Below are 20,444 nucleotides of genomic sequence, written 5' to 3' on the forward strand. Positions count from 1 at the left end.
TCCTGCCATGTATACAGGGCCTAATGCATTTTTCGACGATAATTTTGACCACATGTTAAAGCAATAATATATGGCATGCAAGTTATAGAAAGCACACCATCAAATCCATATGTGGAAGGAGCTCCTAATGATATAATTTTCACATTATACATCTCATACATTATTGATCTTATCAATAGTCAAGGGCTGCCTTGAAAAATGTATTAGGCCATATCATACATTATTGATCTTATCAATAGTCAAGAGCTCCTAATGAGAAAAGAGGGAGTACATGTTACTCTATCCGTCCTAGAATGTAGTGTGTTTTTAATTTTTTGTAAGTCAAATGTTGTAAACTTTGACCAAAATTATATACTCCAGGATACCAAATCGATGTCGATAGATTAATCATACATATCTAAACTAAATGTTAGGTTCCTTGTGGTGGAACCAGCCTACATGGGTTCATGTCCTAAACTTTGCAGTGGTGCTATATTTCACTGGATTTATTTCAGATTTTGTGGCCATGTTTTCTTTACTGGGAGAAAATGTTCTCGTTGGCTATGAGGCGCATGTGGTGGCTTCATTAATTTGTAATGTCAACTCAGTATCTCGCAGATGCTCATAGGGATAGGCTGTGTGTGCATGCGTTACAATGGCGAGTATATGTGCGTGTATGTGGGCATCTGTGGTTGTACTATGTTTTAAAAAAGATTCATCATAAATATATCTTCATATCGTATGTATATATATATATATGGTATTATAGATACGGAAAATTTTCTCTATAAACTTTGTCATAATTTGTACTTTCATGAAAACCAATGTACATTACATTATGGGCCGGATTGGCTATTTTCTTTTGGTCGCATGCCATGTTTTCACTAGTTAATATATTTGACTCTGCATATTATTACCCTGGATATTTATTTTTAAATATTTACTAAGATGGAAAAATGATGCTCCAAACAAGAACAACATGGAAATATAAAAAAGTTCATTTACCATGGAAATATTTTATTTGTTAAAGAGGACAAATTTTGTTAGGTTTCTACTGATTAGCTCTCTTGTGGTAAATGGGTTTGAAATACAAGCACAAGCAAAAAACTTGGAAATAGATATAGATTTCATTTATATCGATAAATCTGTGTGTAAAATGTTTACAAACAAGAACGGCATGGTTGAGGTATCCATGACGAGTGAAAAGCGCCCATATAGCATATGTTTTTTGGGGGGGAATATCGCATGTCTTTTTGATATCAAGGTATGGTAATTAAAGTAGAGGTCCATACCCAAGATCGGAAATGTATCCCCCACATAAGCTAACATACTTTAGTCTCTGCTATTACAGGGGGTAGGTTGCTCTCTCCTTAAAAATCCTTGCAAGTGTTTATGACATCAAATTATCTAACTAGAAAGCTAACCATTTTTAATGACAAAATGGGGGCTTTCACAAACAAAACCATCTAACACGGCAAAAGTCATGTTACAACCCACAAGTCATGACCAAAATAAAAGCAAAGAAGCTAAGTTGAAGGGCACATAGGCGAAAGTCCTCTTCTGCTCCCGAGCTCAAATGAGCTCGGGATGAACGTAAAATTGAAAAAAAAAATCAAAGTGTTCTGAATTTTTTTGTGCCAAACTATGAAAAATGTTTTGTATGATTGGCAAATTACATCATGAAATGACATTCATGGAAGTCATGGCAAAAAAAAACAGAACTGCAAAATGTCCTTTCATTTTTTTGCCACGACTTCCACGAATGTCATTCATTATGATATTATTGCAAGGACACAAAACATATATCAAAGTTTACCACCAAAAAGACTTGAAATTGTTTAAACTTTTTACTATTTTTTATTATACTGTTCATCAGGGAGCATTTGCGCTCGGGAGTAGATACTCCACTTCTGACATAGACGTCCTTCCACAACACATGGACTGAGTCATGAGCGACAAAAGAAAAATAGACTTGATCGAACATTACAAAGAATTAAATGCTTGCTATCGTCTTTAAGTGTTTTTATTAAATCAGGGGTGGACCTACATAGTGATGAGTGAGTGCCTAGGACCCACTCAAAATTTTGAAATTTCAAGCTTGTATTCTAAAAGAATTTTTTGAAATTCTTCAAATTTGTATAGTAAGTGCCCCACTCCACAAAAAATAGGTCCAACCCTGTTTTAAGTATACATATATGGCTATTTGCATCAGCTACAGGATGATGGTTAATCGTCCTTTTCGTGAAAAAGAAAAGAGTGAAATGAATATTGCCTATCGATATGACTATACTCAACATCTCCAATCTTTTAGATTCTCCAAGAAATTTGCAGAGGCACGCACCGTGCCAACCACCCGATTGCCTTCCAATCCGTAAAGTCGTGGGATCCCGCACGACGGTACAATAAGTTTTAAGTTTTAGTTTCTGAAATTTACTATTTTGTCAGTCGCAGATTCCGAAACTAAGCATTTTGTCGATCGCTTGCACCAAGTTTCAGAGTTGAAACTTAACAAAATTGTAAAACTCGTTAGAACGTATTGAAATATATCTCATTTGAAAGCCATCATCACAAAAGAAAACATGAATCTAAAAAGGAACTTAATTTTGACTTTTGGTTCAAAAGAAATGTAACATTGAAAATCGGAAGCCAACAGAAAAAGGTGATGCGATGACCCGCAACCCTTGCTACAAATCTATCTCAAGCTTTTTTTCACAAAAGAGAAATCTCACCTTGAGGGGCCAAATGTCCCAGTTATAAAATCGCTGAGCCACAGAGAGTATGCAAAATACAATAGTGCGCTTGTAGTTGCCACATGTGTTGCTCACATTTCTCTCTCAGCTTAACCTTCTTGATCAAACTTGTTCGTGCATAAAAAAAAATTACTTGATAGCTGCAATCTCTCCACAATATATTAGCTGGGCGAGTAGAATTTTCCAGACCATAATAGTCATTTCTCTGCTTTGGACTCGAAGAGCCAGTAAGACACTGACACATGGAAATCTCATGACATGATAAGCCATGTGGCGCTTGCATTCTCTGCAATCTTCCTGTCTAACTGCACACTCATGTTCTGATGCTGAACTTTGGCCCCTCACCACGTGATGCTCTGCCTTTCTCAGACACGTACTTATGAGTTCTTTTGAACACTGTCAAGAAGCCCTTCTGCTTTATACTAGTTTTTAATCACCCTCCCAATTTTCTATTCTTCACTTTATTAACCCCAGATATTGGTCGGTGGAATGTTAATTAATCGCACCACTTGGGTTTGTAAACCAAGATAAGCTTTTTGTCTTGTGCTGCAAAAGCTACTGCGTGTTCGTTTCATCCGGAAGGCTTTTTGTCGGTGCAAGAGAATCTAGTGAGCCGCTTCGAATGTACTGCCCGTTACTTGTTTTGGCATTGAGAAAGTCTCTGATGCTTGCATGTATATTTGGTGATTACTGTTTTTCTATCGCATGCTAATTGAAAATACATTTTCACTTTTAAATTGTTATACTCAGTTTAGCTTTTATTTTCCGATTTGTTTACCTGATGACGGATGAGCACTGTCCATAGTTCACTTGACTTTGCTAGTTTACGTAATTTATGTTTGCGGGGTCAGTTTACATATAATTGTGATATGGTCCCAACATGGCAGGCCCATATGGCGACGAACGTCACTCGCGCCTAGAGCACGTGCCTTAGGATTGAGTGTACGGTGATGCATACCAACTACTTCCTCCGTTCCTAAATACTTATCTTTCTAGGCATTTCAATAACTGACTACATACGGAGTAAAATGAATGAATCTACACTCTAAAATATGTTTACATACATTCGTATGTAGTAGTTATTTAAAATGTCTAGAAAGACAAATATTTAGGAACAGAGGAAGTATTACCAACAATACGGTCATGGTTAACAAACTTGTGTTGGTTGGAGCCTTGGAGGGGGCCATATCCAGGGCAAGTATATTAGTGTAGAGTTTCTGTATTAAGAAAGTACCGGTGTACAAATTCTTGACGACAACCCACGGCATTTATACTGTAACAAAATTAGAGCATCTTCAGTCACGCCCCCAAGGTGCCCCCCAAGGCCCTTTTTCGTCGTCGGCGTAGAAAATTCGGTCCAGTCGCACGCCCAATTTTCACCGGTTAGGGCCGATTTTGGCGCCGGCGGACCCAGTCCGAACCCGGCGCGCTGGGGGCGTCTGGGGGTGCCCGGGGAACGTTTTTTGGCGCGAAAAGGAGCGGGTCTATCGAGTATTCGGCCCCGTCGCGTCTCCAAAATCCCAATTTTCGTCGGTTAGGGCCAATTTTGGTGCCGGCGGACCTAGTCTGAACCTGGCGCGCTGGGGGCGCCGGGGAAACGTTTTTTTGGCACGAAAAGGAGTAGGTCCGCCGAGTCAGTGACTCGCCGCCTTTGTCGTCCTCATCGCCTTGGTTCCTGCAGATATCAATGCCAAGGCTGCCGCGTTGCCACGCCGGTCAGCCTTCTATTGATGCCTCACGGGTGGCGCAATGAAGGCGCGGCGACGCGCGTCCCGCCCGCTCCCGCCACGCGGCACACGGCGACAGCTCTCCCACCGCCCATCCGCGGCTATAAAAGCCGTCTTCCCTCGCCGGTGAACGCACAAGCTCTCGCCACCGACGCCCTTCCCTCTACCTCTCGCCGCCGGCGCCTCTCTCTCCCACTCTCCCCCATGCGACGGCGCAACGGCGAACGGCTTCAGCAGCCGCCATCTGCACGAGGATGAGGCAGGCCTCCTCTACGAGGCCGACTACCCGGCGCCCCCAGACATGCGGGTGCTGGGCACCTGGAGGCTCAGCGTCGGCGGCGTCCCTGTGCCGCCCGCGCCCACCAGAGCGGCCCGGCGAGCCGAATCGCGCGCATCCGGTCTTTGCTGCCGGAGCCACAGCGGAACCAGCCGAGGTACGCCCTCGACATCAACGCGCCGTGGACGACGTACTTCGACGGCGCCACGAGGAGCAGATTGCCGCCACCAACGGCGTCGAGCCCCGCGGCCGCCTCAACTCCGAGGGGCGGCGCCTATGGTGGGGCGTCCCAGGCTGCACCCTTGAGTCCGTCCTCGAGTACATCCAGGTCGGCAACACGCCACGCCTGGAGTACCCGACGCCCCCTTCCTTCTCTCGCCGCTGCGACAGCTCCTGGACGCCACGGCGAATGAAGACGGCGACATCATCTTCGTCAGGCTCTGGCTCTCTGTCCTCTGGCTCGCCGGCGCTTCGCCCCGTCAAGCCGGAGCCGCAGGAGACGACACTGGGGAGCCGCACCCGTGGCGGTGCCCTTGTCATCAACGAGGGCGGCCGCCCCTGTCCTTCTTCCTACCGCCTCATCCGGGCAAAGATCGAGCCAGGTTTGCTCCCCGTGAAGAAGGAGCACGAGGCCATGGTCGCTGTCGACAAGACCACCCTCAAGTGGGCGAAGGCGGTGTTGGGAAACGCAGTAATTTCAAAAAAATCCTACATGAAGGAAATATGCCCTAGAGGCAATAATAAAGTTATTATTTATTTCCTTAATTCATGATAAATGTTTATTATTCATGCTAGAATTGTATTAACCGGAAACATAATACATGTGTGAATACATAAACAAACAGAGTGTCACTAGTATGCCTCTACTTGACTAGCTCGTTGATCAAAGATGGTTAAGTTTCCTAGCCATAGACATGAGTTTTCATTTGATAAACAAGATCACATCATTAGGGGAATGATGTGATTGACTTGACCCATTCCGTTAGCTTAGCACTTGATCGTTTTAGTTTACTGCTATTGCTTTCTTCATGACTTATACATGTTCCTATTACTATGAGATTTTGCAACTCTCGAATACCAGAGGAACACTTTGTGTGCTACCAAATGTCACAACGTAACTGGGTGATTATAAAGGTGCTCTACAGGTGTCTGCAATGGTACTTGTTGAGTTGGCATAGATCAAGATTAGGATTTGTCACTCTGATTGTCGAAGAGGTATCTCTGGGCCCTCTCGGTAGTGCACATCACTATAAGCCTTGCAAGCATTGTAACTAATGAGTTAGTTTTTGGGATGATGCATTACGGAACGAGTAAAGAGACTTACCGATAACGAGATTGAACTAGGTATTGAGATACCGACGATGGAATCTCGGGCAAGTAACATACCGATGACAAAGGGAACAACGTATGTTGTTATGCGGTTTGACCGATAAAGATCTTCGTAGAATATGTGGGAGCCAATATGAGCATCCAGGTTCTGCTATTGGTTATTGACTAGAGATGTGTCTCGGTCATGTCTACATAGTTCTCGAACCCGTAGGGTCCGCACGCTTAACATTCGGTGACGATCGATATTATGAGTTTATGTGTTTTGATGTACCGAAGGTAGTTCAGAGTCCCGGATATGATCACGGACATGATGAGGAGTCTCGAAATGGTCGAGACATAAAGATCGATATATTGAATGACTATATTCGAACACCGAAAGTGTTTCGGGTGGTTTCGGAGAAAACCGGAGTGCCGGAGGGGTTACCGGAACCCCCGGGGGAAGTATTGGGCCTTAGTGGGCCTTAGGGGAGAGAGAGGGCAGCAGCCCAGGAGGTGGCGCCCCCCAAGGGGAGTCCAAATTGGACTAGGGGAGGGGGTGCGCACCTCTTTCCCTCTTCCTCTCTTTCCTTCCCCCTTCCCTCTTCCTAGTTGGACTAGGAAAGGGGAGTCCTACTCCTACTAGGAGGAGGACTCCCCCCTCCTTGGCGCGCCCCAAGGGCCGGCCGACCTCCCCCCTTGTTCCTTTATATATGGGGGCAGGGGGCACCCTATGACACACAAGTTGATTGTTCCAAGCCATGTGCGGTGCCCCCCTCCACCATAATCCACCTCGGTAACATCATAGCGGTGCTTAGGTGAAGCCCTGCATCGGTAGCATCATCATCACCGTCATCACGCCGTCGTGCTGACAGAACTCTCCTGCGAAGCTCTACTGGACCATGAGTTCGTGGGACATCACCGAGCTGAACGTGTGCGGAACTCGGAGGCGCCGCGCGTTCGGTACTTGGATCGGTTGGATCGTGAAGACGTACGACTACATCAACCGCGTTGTCATAACGCTTCCGCTTATGGTCTACGAGGGTACGTGGACGACACTCTTCCCTCTCGTTGCTATGCATCACCATGATCTTGCGTGTGTGTAGGAATTTTTTGAAATTACTACGTTCCCCAACAGTGGCATCCGAGCCAGGTTTATGCGTAGATGTTATATGCATGAGTAGAACACAAGTGAGTTGTGGGCGATACTAGTCATACTGCTTACCAACATGTCATACTTTGATTCGGTGGTATTGTTGGATGAAGCGCCCGGACCGACATTACGCGTACGCTTACGCGAGACTGGTTCTACCGACATGCTTCGCACACAGATAGCTGGCGGGTGTCAGTTTCTCCAACTTTAGTTGAATCGAGTGTGGCTACGCCCGGTCCTTATGAAGGTTAAAACATCACATACTTGACGAAATATCATTGTGGTTTTGAGCGTAGGTAAGAACGGTTCTTGCTTAGCCCGTAGCAGCCACGTAAAACTTGCAACAACAAAGTAGAGGACGTCTAACTTGTTTTTGCAGGGCATGTTGTGATGTGATATGGTCAAGACATGATGCTATATTTTATTGTATGAGATGATCATGTTTTGTAACAAAGTTATCGGCAATTGGCAGGAGCCATATGGTTGCCGCTTTATTGTATGCAATGCAATCGCCCTGTAATTTTTTTACTTTATCACTAAGCGGTAGCGATAGTCGTAGAAACAATAGTTGGCGAGGCGACAACGATGCTACGATGGAGATCAAGGTGTCGCGCCGGTGACGATGGTGATCATGACGGTGCTTTGGAGATGGAGATCAAAGGCATAAGATGATGATGGCCATATCATATCACTTATATTGATTGCATGTGATGTTTATCTTTTATGCATCTTATTTTGCTTAGATCGGCGGTAGCATTATAAGATGATCTCTCACTAAATTTCAAGGTACAAGTGTTCTCCCTGAGTATGCACCGTTGCCAAAGTTCGTCGTGCCGAGACACCATGTGATGATCGGGTGTGATAAGCTCTATGTTCACATACAACGGGTGCAAGCCAATTTTGCACACGCAGAAATTCCTAGGTTAAACTTGACGAGCCTAGCATATGCAGATATGGTCTCAGAACACTGAGATCGAAAGGTCGAACATGAATCATATAGTAGATATGATCAACATAGTGATGTTCACCATTGAAAACTACTCCATTTCACGTGATGACCAGACATGGTTTAGTTGATTTGGATCACGTGATCACTTAGATGATTAGAGGGATGTCTATCTAAGTGGGAGTTCTTAAGTAATATGATTAGTTGAACTTTAATTTATCATGAACTTAGTACATGATAGTATTTTGCTTGTCTATGTTGTTGTAGATAGATGGCCCGTGTTGTTGTTCGGTTGAATTTTAATGCGTTCCTTGAGAAACCAAAGTTAAAAGATGACGGTAGCAATTACATGGACTGGGTCCGTAACTTGAGGATTATCCTCATTGCTGCACAAAAAAAATACATCCTGGAAGCATCGCTGGGTGCCAGGCCTGCTGCAGATGCTACTGATGACGTTAAAAACGTCTGGCAGAGCAAAGCTGATGACTACTCGATAGTTCAGTGTGCCATGCTTTACAGCTTAGAACCGGGACTTCAACGACATTTTAAACGTCATGGAGCATATGAGATGTTCCAGGAGTTGAAGTTAATATTTCAAGAAAATGCCCGGATTGAGAGATATGAAGTCTCCAATAAGTTCTACCGCTGCAAGATGGAGGAGAATAGTTCTGTCAGTGAATATATACTCAAAATGTCTGGGTATAATAATCACTTGATTCAACTGGGAGTTAATCTTCTGGATGATAGTGTCATTGACAGAATTCTTCAATCACTGCCACCAAGCTACAAGAGCTTCGTGATGAACAATAATATGCAAGGGATGGATAAGACAATTCCCGAGCTCTTCGCAATGCTAAAGGCTGCGGAGGTAGAAATCAAGAAGGAGCATCAAGTGTTGATGGTCAACAAGACCACCAGTTTCAAGAAAAAGTGTAAAGGGAAGAAGAAGGGGAACTTCAAGAAGAACGGCAAACAAGTTGCTGCTCAGGAGAAGAAACCCAAGTCTGGACCTAAGCCTAAGACCAAGTGCTTCTACTGCAAACCGACTGGTCACTGGAAGCGGAACTGCCCCAAGTATTTGGCGGATAAGAAGGATGGCAAGGTGAACAAAGGTATATGTGATATACATGTTATTGATGTGTACCTTACTAAAGCTCGCAGTAGCACCTGGATATTTGATACTGGTTCTGTTGCTAATATTTGCAACTCGAAACAGGGACTACGGATTAAGCGAAGATCGACTAAGGATGAGGTGACGATGCGCGTGGGAAATGGTTCCAAAGTCGATGTGATCGTCATCGGCATGCTACCTCTATATCTACCTTTGGGGTTAGTTTTAGACCTGAATAATTGTTATTTGGTGCCAGCATTGATCTTGAACATTATATCTGGATCTTGTTTGATGCGAGATGGTTATTCATTTAAATCAGAGAATAATGGTTGTTCTATTTATATGAGTAATATCTTTTATGGTCATGCACACTTGAAGAGTGGTCTATTTTTGATGAATCTCGATAGTAGTGATACACATATTCATAATGTTGAAGCCAAAAGATGCAGAGTTAATAATGATAGTGCAACTTATTTGTGGCACTACCGTTTGGGTCATATTGATGTAAAGTGCATGAAGAAACTCCATACTGATGGACTTTTGGAATCACTTGATTATGAATCACTTGGTACTTGCGAACCATGCCTTATGGGCAAGATGACTAAAACGCCGTTCTCCGGAACAATGGAGCGAGCAACAGATTTGTTGGAAATCATACATACTGATGTATGTGGTCCGATGAATATTGAGGCTCGTGGCGGGTATCGTTATTTTCTCACCTTCACAGATGATTTGAGCAGATATGGGTATATCTACTTAATGAAACATAAGTCTAAAACATTTGAAAAGTTCAAAGAATTTCAGAGTGAAGTGGAAAATCATCGTAACAAGAAAATAAAGTTTCTACGATCTGATCGTGGAGGAGAATATTTGAGTTACGAGTTTGGTCTTCATTTGAAACAATGCGGAATAGTTTCGCAACTCACGCCACCCGAAACAACACAGCATAATGGTGTGTCCGAACGTCGTAATCGTACTTTACTAGATATGGTGTGATCTATGATGTCTCTTACTGATTTACTGCTATCGTTTTGGGGTTATGCTTTAGAGAGGCTGCATTCATGTTAAATAGGGCACCGTCTAAATCCATTGAGACGACACCTTATGAACTATGGTTTGGCAAGAAACCAAGGTTGTCGTTTCTTAAAGTTTGGGGCTGCGATGCTTATGTGAAAAAGCTTCAACCTGATAAGCTCGAACCCAAATTGGAGAAATGTGTCTTCATAGGATACCCAAAGGAGACGGTTGGGTACACCTTCTATCATAGATCCGAAGGCATGACATTCGTTGCTAAGAATGGATCCTTTCTGGAGAAGGAGTTTCTCTCGAAAGAAGTGAGTGGGAGGAAAATAGAACTTGATGAGGAAACTGTACCTGCTCCCTTATTGGAAAGTAGTTCATCACAGAAATCTGTTCCTGTGACTCCTACACCAATTAGTGAGGAAGCTAATGATGATGATCATGTAACTTCAGATCAAGTTACTACCGAACCTCGTAGGTCAACCAGAGTAAGATCCGCACTAGAGTGGTACGGTAATCCTGTTCTGGAAGTCATGTTACTTGACCATGACGAACCTACGAACTATGAGGAAGCGATGATGAGCCCAGATTCCGTGAAATGGCTTGAGGCCATGAAATCTGAGATGGGATCCATGTATGAGAACAAAGTATGGACTTTGGTTGACTTGCCCGATGATTGGCAAGCCATCGACAATAAATGGATCTTCAGGAAGAAGACTGACGCTGACGGTAATGTTATTGTCTACAAAGCTCGACTTGTTGCGAAAGGTTTTCGACAAGTTCAAGGAGTTGACTACGATGAGACCTTCTCACCCATAGCGATGCTTAAGTCCGTGCGAATCATGTTAGCAATTTCCGCATTTTATGATGATTAAATTTGGCAAATGGATGTAAAGACTGCATTCCTGAATGGATTTCTGGAAGAAGAGTTGTATATGATGCAACCTGAAGGTTTTATCGATCCAAAGGGTGCTAACAATGTGTGCAAGCTCCAGCGATCCATCTATGGACTGGTGCAAGCATCTCGGAGTTGGAATAAATGTTTTGATAGTGTGATCAAAGCATATGGTTTTATACAGACTTTTGGAGAAGCCTGTATTTACAAGAAAGTGAGTGGGAGCTCTGTTGCATTTCTAATATTATATGTGGATGACATATTGTTGATTGGAAATGATATAGAATTTCTGGATAGCATAAAAGGACACTTGAATAAGAGTCTTTCAATGAAAGACCTCGGTGAAGCTGCTCATATATTGGGCATCAAGATCTATAGAGATAGATCAAGACGCTTAATTGGACTTTCACAAAGCACATAGCTTGACAAAGTTTTGAAGAAGTTCAAAATGGATCAAGCAAACAAAGGGTTCTTGCCTGTGTTAGAAGGTGTGAAGTTGAGTCAGACTAAATGCCCGACCATTGCACAAGATAGAGAGAAAATGAAAGAAGTTCCCTATGCTTCAGCCATAGGCTCTATCATGTATGCAATGCTGTATACCAGACCTGGTGTATGCCTTGCTATTAGTTTAGCAGGGAGGTAGCAAAGTAATCCAGGAGTGGATCACTGGACAATGGTCAAGAACATCATGAAATACCTGAAAAGGACAAAGGATATGTTTCTCGTTTATGGAGGTGACAAAGAGCTCGTCGTAAATGGTTACGTCGATGCAAGCTTTGACACTGATCTGGATGACTCTAAGTCGCAAACCGGATACATGTTTATATTGAACGGTGGAGCTGTTAGTTGGTGCAGTTCTAAACAAAGCGTCATGGCGAGATCTACGTGTGAAGCGGAGTACATAGCTGCTTCGGAAGCAGCAAATGAAGGAGTCTGGACGAAGGAGTTCATATCCGATCTAGGTGTCATACCTAGTGCATCGGGTCCAATGAAAATCTTTTGTGACAATACTAGTGCAATTGCCTTGGCAAAGGAATCCAGATTTCACAAAAGAACCAAGCACATCAAGAGACGCTTCAATTCCATCCGTGATCAAGTCTAGGTGGGATACATAGAGATTTGCAAGATACATACGGATCTGAATGTTGCAGACCCGTTGACTAAGCCTCTTCCACGAGCAAAACATGATCAGCACCAAGACTCCATGGGTGTTAGAATCATTACTGTATAATCTAGACTATTGACTCTATTGCAAGTGGGAGACTGAAGGAAATATGCATTAGAGGCAATAATAAAGTTATTATTTATTTCCTTAATTCATGATAAATGTTTATTATTCATGCTAGAATTGTATTAACCAGAAACATAATACATGTGTGAATACATAGACAAACAGAGTGCCATTAGTATGCCTCTACTTGACTAGCTCCTTGATCAAAGATGGTTAAGTTTCCTAGCCATAGACATGAGTTGTCATTTGATAAATGGAATCACATCATTAGGAGAATTATGTGATTGACTTGAACCATTCCGTTAGCTTAGCACTTGATTGTTTTAGTTTACTGCTATTGCTTTCTTCATGACTTATACATGTTCCTATGACTATGAGATTATGCAACTCTTGAATACCGGAGGAACACTTTGTGTGCTACCAAACGTCACAACGTAACTGGGTGATTATAAAGGTGCTCTACAGGTGTCTCCGATGGCACTTGTTGAGTTGGCATAGATCAAGATTAGGATTTGTCACTCTGATTGTCGAAGAGGTATCTCTGGGCCCTCTCGGTAATGCACATCATTATAAGCCTTGCAAGCATTGTAACTAATGAGTTAGTTTTTGGGATGATGCATTACGGAACGAGTAAAGAGACTTACCGATAACGAGATTGAACTAGGTATTGAGATACCGACGATGGAATCTCGGGCAAGTAACATACCGATGACAAAGGGAACAACGTATGTTGTTATGCGGTTTGACCGATAAAGATCTTCGTAGAATATGTGGGAGCCAATATGAGCATCCAGGTTCTGCTATTGGTTATTGACTAGAGATGTGTCTCGGTCATGTCTACATAGTTCTCGAACCCGTAGGGTCCGCATGCTTAATGTTCGGTGATGATCGATATTATGAGTTTATGTGTTTTGATGTACCGAAGGTAGTTCGGAGTCCCAGATATGATCACGTACATGACGAGGAGTCTCGAAATGGTCGAGACATAAAGATTTATATATTCAATGACTATATTCGGACACCGGAAGTGTTCCGGGTGGTTTCGGAGAAAACCGGAGTGCCGGAGGGGTTACCGGAACCCCCCGGGGAAGTATTGGGCCTTAGTGGTGAAGGAAATATGCCCTAGAGGCAATAATAAAGTTATTATTTATTTCCTTATTTCCTTATTTCATGATAAATGCTTATTATTCATGCTAGAATTGTATTAACCGGAAACATAATACATGTGTGAATACATAGACAAACATAGTATCACTAGTATGCCTCTACTTGACTAGCTCGTTGATCAAAGATGGTTAAGTTTCCTAACTATAGACATCAGTTGTTATTTGATCAATGGGATCACATCATTAGGAGAATGATGTGATTGACTTGACCCATTCCGTTAGCTTAGCACTTGATCGTTTGTTTACTGCTATTGCTTTCTTCATGACTTATACATGTTCTTATGACTATGAGATTATGCAACTCCTGAATACCGGAGGAACACTTTGTGTGCTACCAAATGTCACAACGTAACTGGGTGATTATAAAGGTGCTCTACAGGTGTCTCCGATGGTACTTTTTGAGTTGGAATAGATCAAGATTAGGAATTTTCACTCTGATTGTCGGAGAGGTATCTCTGGGCCCTCTCGATAATACACATCACTATAAGCCTTGCAAGCATGATAACTAATGAGTTAGTTACGGGATGATGTATTACAAAATGAGTAAAGAGACTTGCCGGTAACGAGATTGAACTACGTATTGGGATACCGACGATCGAATCTCGGGCAAGTAACATACCGATGACAAAGAGAACAACGTATAGTGTTGTGCGGTTTGACCGATAAAGATCGTCGTAGAATATGTAGGAACCAATATGAGCGTCCAGGTTCCGCTATTGGTTATTGACCGGAGACGTGTCTCGGTCATGTCTACATAGTTCTCGAACCCGCAGGGTCCGCACGCTTAAAGTTCTGTGACGATCAGTTTTATGAGTTTATATGTTTTGATGTACCGAAGGTAGTTTGGAGTCCCGGATTTGATCACGGACATGACAAGGAGTCTCAAAATGGTCGAGACATAAAGATTGATATATTGGAAGCCTGCATTTGGACATCGGAATAGTTCCGGGTGAAATCGGGATTTTATCGGAGTACCGGAGTGGTTACCGGAACCCCCCGGGGGCTAATGGGCCTTGTTGGGCCATAAGGGAAAGAGAGAGGGGCCGGCCTAGGGCAGGTAGCGCGCCCCCTTCGCCCTGTTTGAATTGGACTAGGAGAAGGGGGCGGCCCCCCCTTTCCTTCTCTTTCTCTCCCTGCCTTTTCCCCTCCTAGTAGGAGTTGGAAAGGGAGGAATCCTACTCCTACTAGGAGGGGGATTCCTACTCCTAGGCGCGCCAACAAGGGCCGGCCGGCCTCCCCATTGCTCCTTTATATGCAGGGGCAGGGGGGCACCTCTAGACACACAAGTTGATCGCAAAGATCTCTCCCAGCCGTGTGCGGTGCCCTCTCCACCATAATCCACCTCGGTCATACTATAGCGGTGTTTAGGCGAAGCCCTGCTGCGGTAACTTCATCAACATCATCACCACGCCGTCGTGCTGACGAAACTCTTCCCCGAGCTCTACTAGATCGTGAGTTCGCGGGACGTCACTGAACTGAACGTGTGCTGAACGCGGAGGTGACGTACGTTCGATGCTGAGGATCAGTCGATCGTGAAGACATATGACTGCATCAACCGCGTTGTCATAATGCTTCTGCTTAACAGTCTACAAGGGTACGTGGACAACACTCTCCCCTCTCGTTGCTATGCATCACCATGATCCTGTGCGTGCGTAGGAAAATTTTGAAATTACTGCATTCCCCAACAGTGGCATCCGAGCCTGGTTTTATGCGTTGATGTTATATGCACGAGTAGAAGACAAGTGAGTTGTGGGCGATACAAGTCATACTGCTTACCAGCATGTCATACTTTGGTTCGGCGGTATTGTTGGATGAAGCGGCCCGGACCGACATTACGCGTACGCTTACACGAGACTGGTTCTACCGACGTGCTTTGCACATAGGTGGCTGGCGGGTGTCAATTTCTCCAACTTTAGTTGAACTGAGTGTGGCTATGCCCGGTCCTTGAGAAGGTTAAAACAACACTAACTTGACGAACAATCGTTGTGGTTTTGATGCATAGGTAACAACGGTTCTTGCTCAGCCCGTAGCAGCCACGTGAAACTTGCAACAACAAAGTAGAGGACGTCTAACTTGTTTTTGCAGGGCATGTTGTGATGTGATATGGTCAAGACATGGTGCTATATTTATTGTATGAGATGATCATGTTTTATAACGGAGTTATCGGCAACTGGCAGGAGCCATATGGTTGTCGCTTTATTGTATGCAATGCAACCGCCCTGTAATTGCTTTACTTTATCACTAAGCGGTAGCGATAGTCGTAGAAGCAATAGTTGGCGAGACAACAACGATGCTACGATGGAGATCAAGGTGTCGCGCCGGTGACGATGGTGATCATGACGGTGCTTCGGAGATGGAGATCACAAGCACAAGATGATGATGGCCATATCATATCACTTATATTGATTGCATGTGATGTTTATCCTTTATGCATCTTATTCTACTTTGTTTGACGGTAGCATTATAAGATGACCTCTCACTAAATTTCAAGATAAAAGTGTTCTCCCTGAGTATGCACCATTGCCAAAGTTCGTCGTGCCGAGACACCACGTGATGATCGGGTGTGATAAGCTCTACGTCCATCTACAACGGGTGCAAGCCAGTTTTGCACACGCAGAATACTCGGGTTAAACTTGACGAGCCTAGCATATGCAGATATGGCCTCGGAACACTGAGACCGAAAGGTTGAGCGTGAATCATATAGTAGATATGATCAACATAGTGATGTTCACCATTGAAAACTACTTCATTTCACATGATGATCGGTTATGGTTTAGTTGATATGGATCATGTGATCACTTAGATGATTAGAGGGATGTCTATCTAAGTGGGAGTTCTTAAGTAATATGATTAATTGAACTTAAATTTATCATGAACTTAGTACCTGATAGTATTTTGCTTATCTATGTTGTTGTACATAGATGGCCCGTGCTGTTGTTCCGTCGAATTTTAATGCGTTCCTTGAGAAAGCAAAAAGATGGTGGTAGCAATTACACGGACGGGGTCCGTAACTTGAGGATTATCCTCATTGCTGCACAGAAGAATTACATCCTGGAAGCACCGCTAAGTGCCAAACCTGCTGCAGGAGCAACACCAGATGTTATGAATGTCTAGCAGAGAAAAGTTGATGACTACTCGATAGTTCAGTGTGCCATGCTTTACGGCTTAGAACCAGGACTTCAACGACGTTTTGAACATCATGGAGCATATGAGATTTTCCGGGAGTTGAAGTTAATATTTCAAGAAAATGCCCGGATTAAGAGATATGAAGTCTCCAATAAGTTCTATAGCTGCAAGATGGAGGAGAATAGTTCTGTCAGTGAGCATATACTCAAAATGTCTGGGTATCATAATCACTTGACTCAACTGGGAGTTAATCTTCCTGTTGATAGTGTCATTGACAGAGTTCTTCAATCACTGCCACCAAGCTACAAAAGCTTCGTGATGAACTATAATATGCAAGGGATGAATAAGACAATTCCCGAGCTCTTCACGATGCTAAAGGCTGCAGAGGTAGAAATCAAGAAGGAGCATCAAGTGTTGATGGTCAATAAGACCACCAGTTTCAAGAAAAAGGGCAAAGGGAAGAAGAAGGGGAACTTCAAGAAGAGCGGCAAACAAGTTGCTGCTGAGGAGAAGAAACCCAAGTCTGGACCTAAGCCTGAGACTGAGTGCTTCTACTGCAAACAGACTGGTCACTGGAAGCGGAATTGCCCCAAGTATTTGGCGGATAAGAAGGATGGCAAGGTGAACAAAGGTATATGTGATATACATGTTATTGATGTGTACCTTACCAGAGCTCGTAGTAGCACCTGGGTATTTGATACTGGTTCTGTTGCTAATATTTGCAACTCAAAACAGGGACTACAGATTAAGCGAAGACTGGCTAAGGACGAGGTGACGATGCGCGTGGGAAATGGTTCCAAAGTCGATGTGATCACCGTCGGCACGCTACCTCTACATCTACCTTCGGGATTAGTTTTAGACCTAAATAATTGTTATTTGGTGCCAGCGTTAAGCGTGAACATTATATCTGGATCATGTTTGATGCGAGGCGGTTATTCATTTAAATTTGAGAATAATGGTTGTTCTATTTATATGAGTAATATCTTTTATGGTGATGCACCCTTAAAGAGTGGTCTATTCTTGTTGAATCTCGATAGTAGTGATACACATATTCATAATGTTGAAGCCAAAACATGCAGAGTTGATAATGATAGTGCAAATTATTTGTGGCACTGCCGTTTGGGTCATATTGGTATAAAGCGCATGAAGAAACTCCATACTGATGGACTTTTGGAATCACTTGATTATGAATCACTTGGTACTTGCGAACCATGCCTTATGGGCAAGATGACTAAAACGCCGTTCTTCGGAACTATGAAGCGAGCAACAGATTTGTTGGAAATCATACATACTTATGTATGTGGTCCGATGAATATTGAGGCTCACGGCGAGTATCGTTATTTTCTCACCTTCATAGATGATTTAAGAAGATATGGGTATATCTACTTAATGAAACATAAGTCTGAAACATTTGAAAAGTTCAAAGAATTTCAGAGTGAAGTGGAAAATCATCGTAACAAGAAAATAAACTTTTTACGATCTGATCATGGAGGAGAATATTTGAGTTACGAGTTTGGCATACATTTGAAACAATACGGAATAGTTTCACAACTCACGCCACCCGGAACACCACAGCGTAATGGTGTGTCCGAACGTCGTAATTGTACTTTACTAGATATGGTGCGATCTATGAGGTCTCTTACTGATTTACCGCTATCATTTTGGGGTTATGCTTTAGAGACGGTTGCATTCACGTTAAATAGGGCACCATCAGAATCCGTTGAGACGACGCCTTATGAACTATGGTTGGGCAAGAAACCAAAGTTGTTGTTTCTTAAAGTTTGGGGCTGCGATGCTTATGTGAAAAAGCTTCAACCTGATAAGCTCGAACCCAAATCGGAGAAATGTGTCTTCATAGGATACCCAAAGGAAACTATTTGGTACACCTTCTATCACAGATCCGAAGGCAAGATATTCGTTGCTAAGAATGGATCCTTTCTAGAGAAGGAGTTTCTCTCGAAAGAAGTGAGTGGGAGGAAAGTAGAACTTGATGAGGTAACTATACTTGCTCCCTTATTAGAAAGTAGTTCATCCCAGAAACCGGTTCGTGTGACATCTAAAACAATTAGTGAGGAAGCTAATGATGATGATCATGAAACTTCAGATCAAGTTACTACCGAACCTCGTAGGTCAACCAGAGCAAGATCCGCACCAGAGTGGTACGGTAATCCAGTTCTGGAGGTCATGTTACTTGACCATGACGAACCTACGAACTATGAGGAAGCGATGATGAGCCCAGATTCCGCAAAATGGCTTGAGGCCATGAAATATGAGATGGGATCCATGTATGAGAACAAAGTGTGGACTTTGGTTGACTTGCTCGACGATCGACAAGCCATTGAGAACAAATGGATCTTCAAGAAGAAGACAGACGCTGACGGTAATGTTACTGTGTACAAAGCTCGACTTGTTGCAAAAGGTTTTTGACAAGTTCAAGGAGTAGACTACGATGAGACCTTCTCACCCGTAGTGATGCTTAAGTCCGTCCAAATCATGTTAGAAATTGCTGCATTTTATGATTATGAAATTTTGCAAATGGATGTAAAGACTGCATTCCTGAATGGATTTCTGGAAGAATAGTTGTATATTATGCAACCTGAAGGTTTTATCGATCCAAAGGGAGCTAACAAAGTGTGCAAACTCCAGCGATCCATTTATGGACTGGTGCAAGCCTCTCGGAGTTGGAATAAACGTTTTGATAGTGTGATCAAAGCATATGGTTTTATACAAACTTTTGGAGAAGCCTGTATTTACAAGAAAGCGAGTGGGAGCTCTGTAGCATTTCTAATATTATATATGGATGACATATTGTTGATTGGAAATGATACAAAATTTCTGGATAGCATAAAAGGATACTTGAATAAGAGTTTTTCAATGAAAGACCTCGGTGAAGCTGCTTATATATTGGGCATCAAGATTTATAGAGATAGATCAAGAAGCTTAATTGGACTTTCACAAAGCACATACCTTGATAAAGTTTTGAAGAAGTTCAAAATGGATCAAGCTAAGAAAGGGTTCTTGCTTGTATTACAAGGTGTGAAGTTGAGTAAGACTCAATGCCCGACCACTGCAGAAGATAGAGAGAAAATGAAAAGTGTTCCCTATGCTTCAGCCATAGGCTCTATCATGTATGCAATGCTATGTACTAGACCTGATGTGTGCCTTGCTATTAGCCTAGCAGGGAGGTACCAAAGTAATCCAGGAGTGGATCACTGGACAGCGGTCAAGAACATCCTGAAGTACCTGAAAAGGACCAAGGATATGTTTCTCATTTATGGAGGTGACAAAGAGCTCATTGTAGATTGTTATGTTGATGCAAGCTTTAACACTGATCCGGACGATTCTAAATCGCAAACCAGATACGTGTTTATATTAAACGGTGGAGCTGTTAGTTGGAGCAGTTCTAAACAGAGCGTCGTGGTGGGATCTACATGTGAAGCGGAGTACATTGCTGCTTCGGAAGCAGCGAATGAAGGAGTCTGGATGAAGGAGTTCATATCCGATCTAGGTGTCATACCTAGTGCATCGGGTCCAATGAAAATCTTTTGTGACAATACTGGTGCAATTGCCTTGGAAAATGAATCCAGATTTCACAAGAGAACCAAGCACATCAAGAGACGCTTCAACTCCATCCGGGATCAAGTCCAGGTGGGAGACATAGATATTTGCAAGATACATACGGATCTGAATGTTGCAGACCCGTTGACTAAGCCTCTTCCACGAGCAAAACATGATCAGCACCAAGGCTCCATGGGTGT

This window comes from Triticum urartu, chromosome 1 (assembly GCF_003073215.2).
Source record: "Triticum urartu cultivar G1812 chromosome 1, Tu2.1, whole genome shotgun sequence".
Lineage (NCBI taxonomy): Eukaryota > Viridiplantae > Streptophyta > Magnoliopsida > Poales > Poaceae > Triticum > Triticum urartu.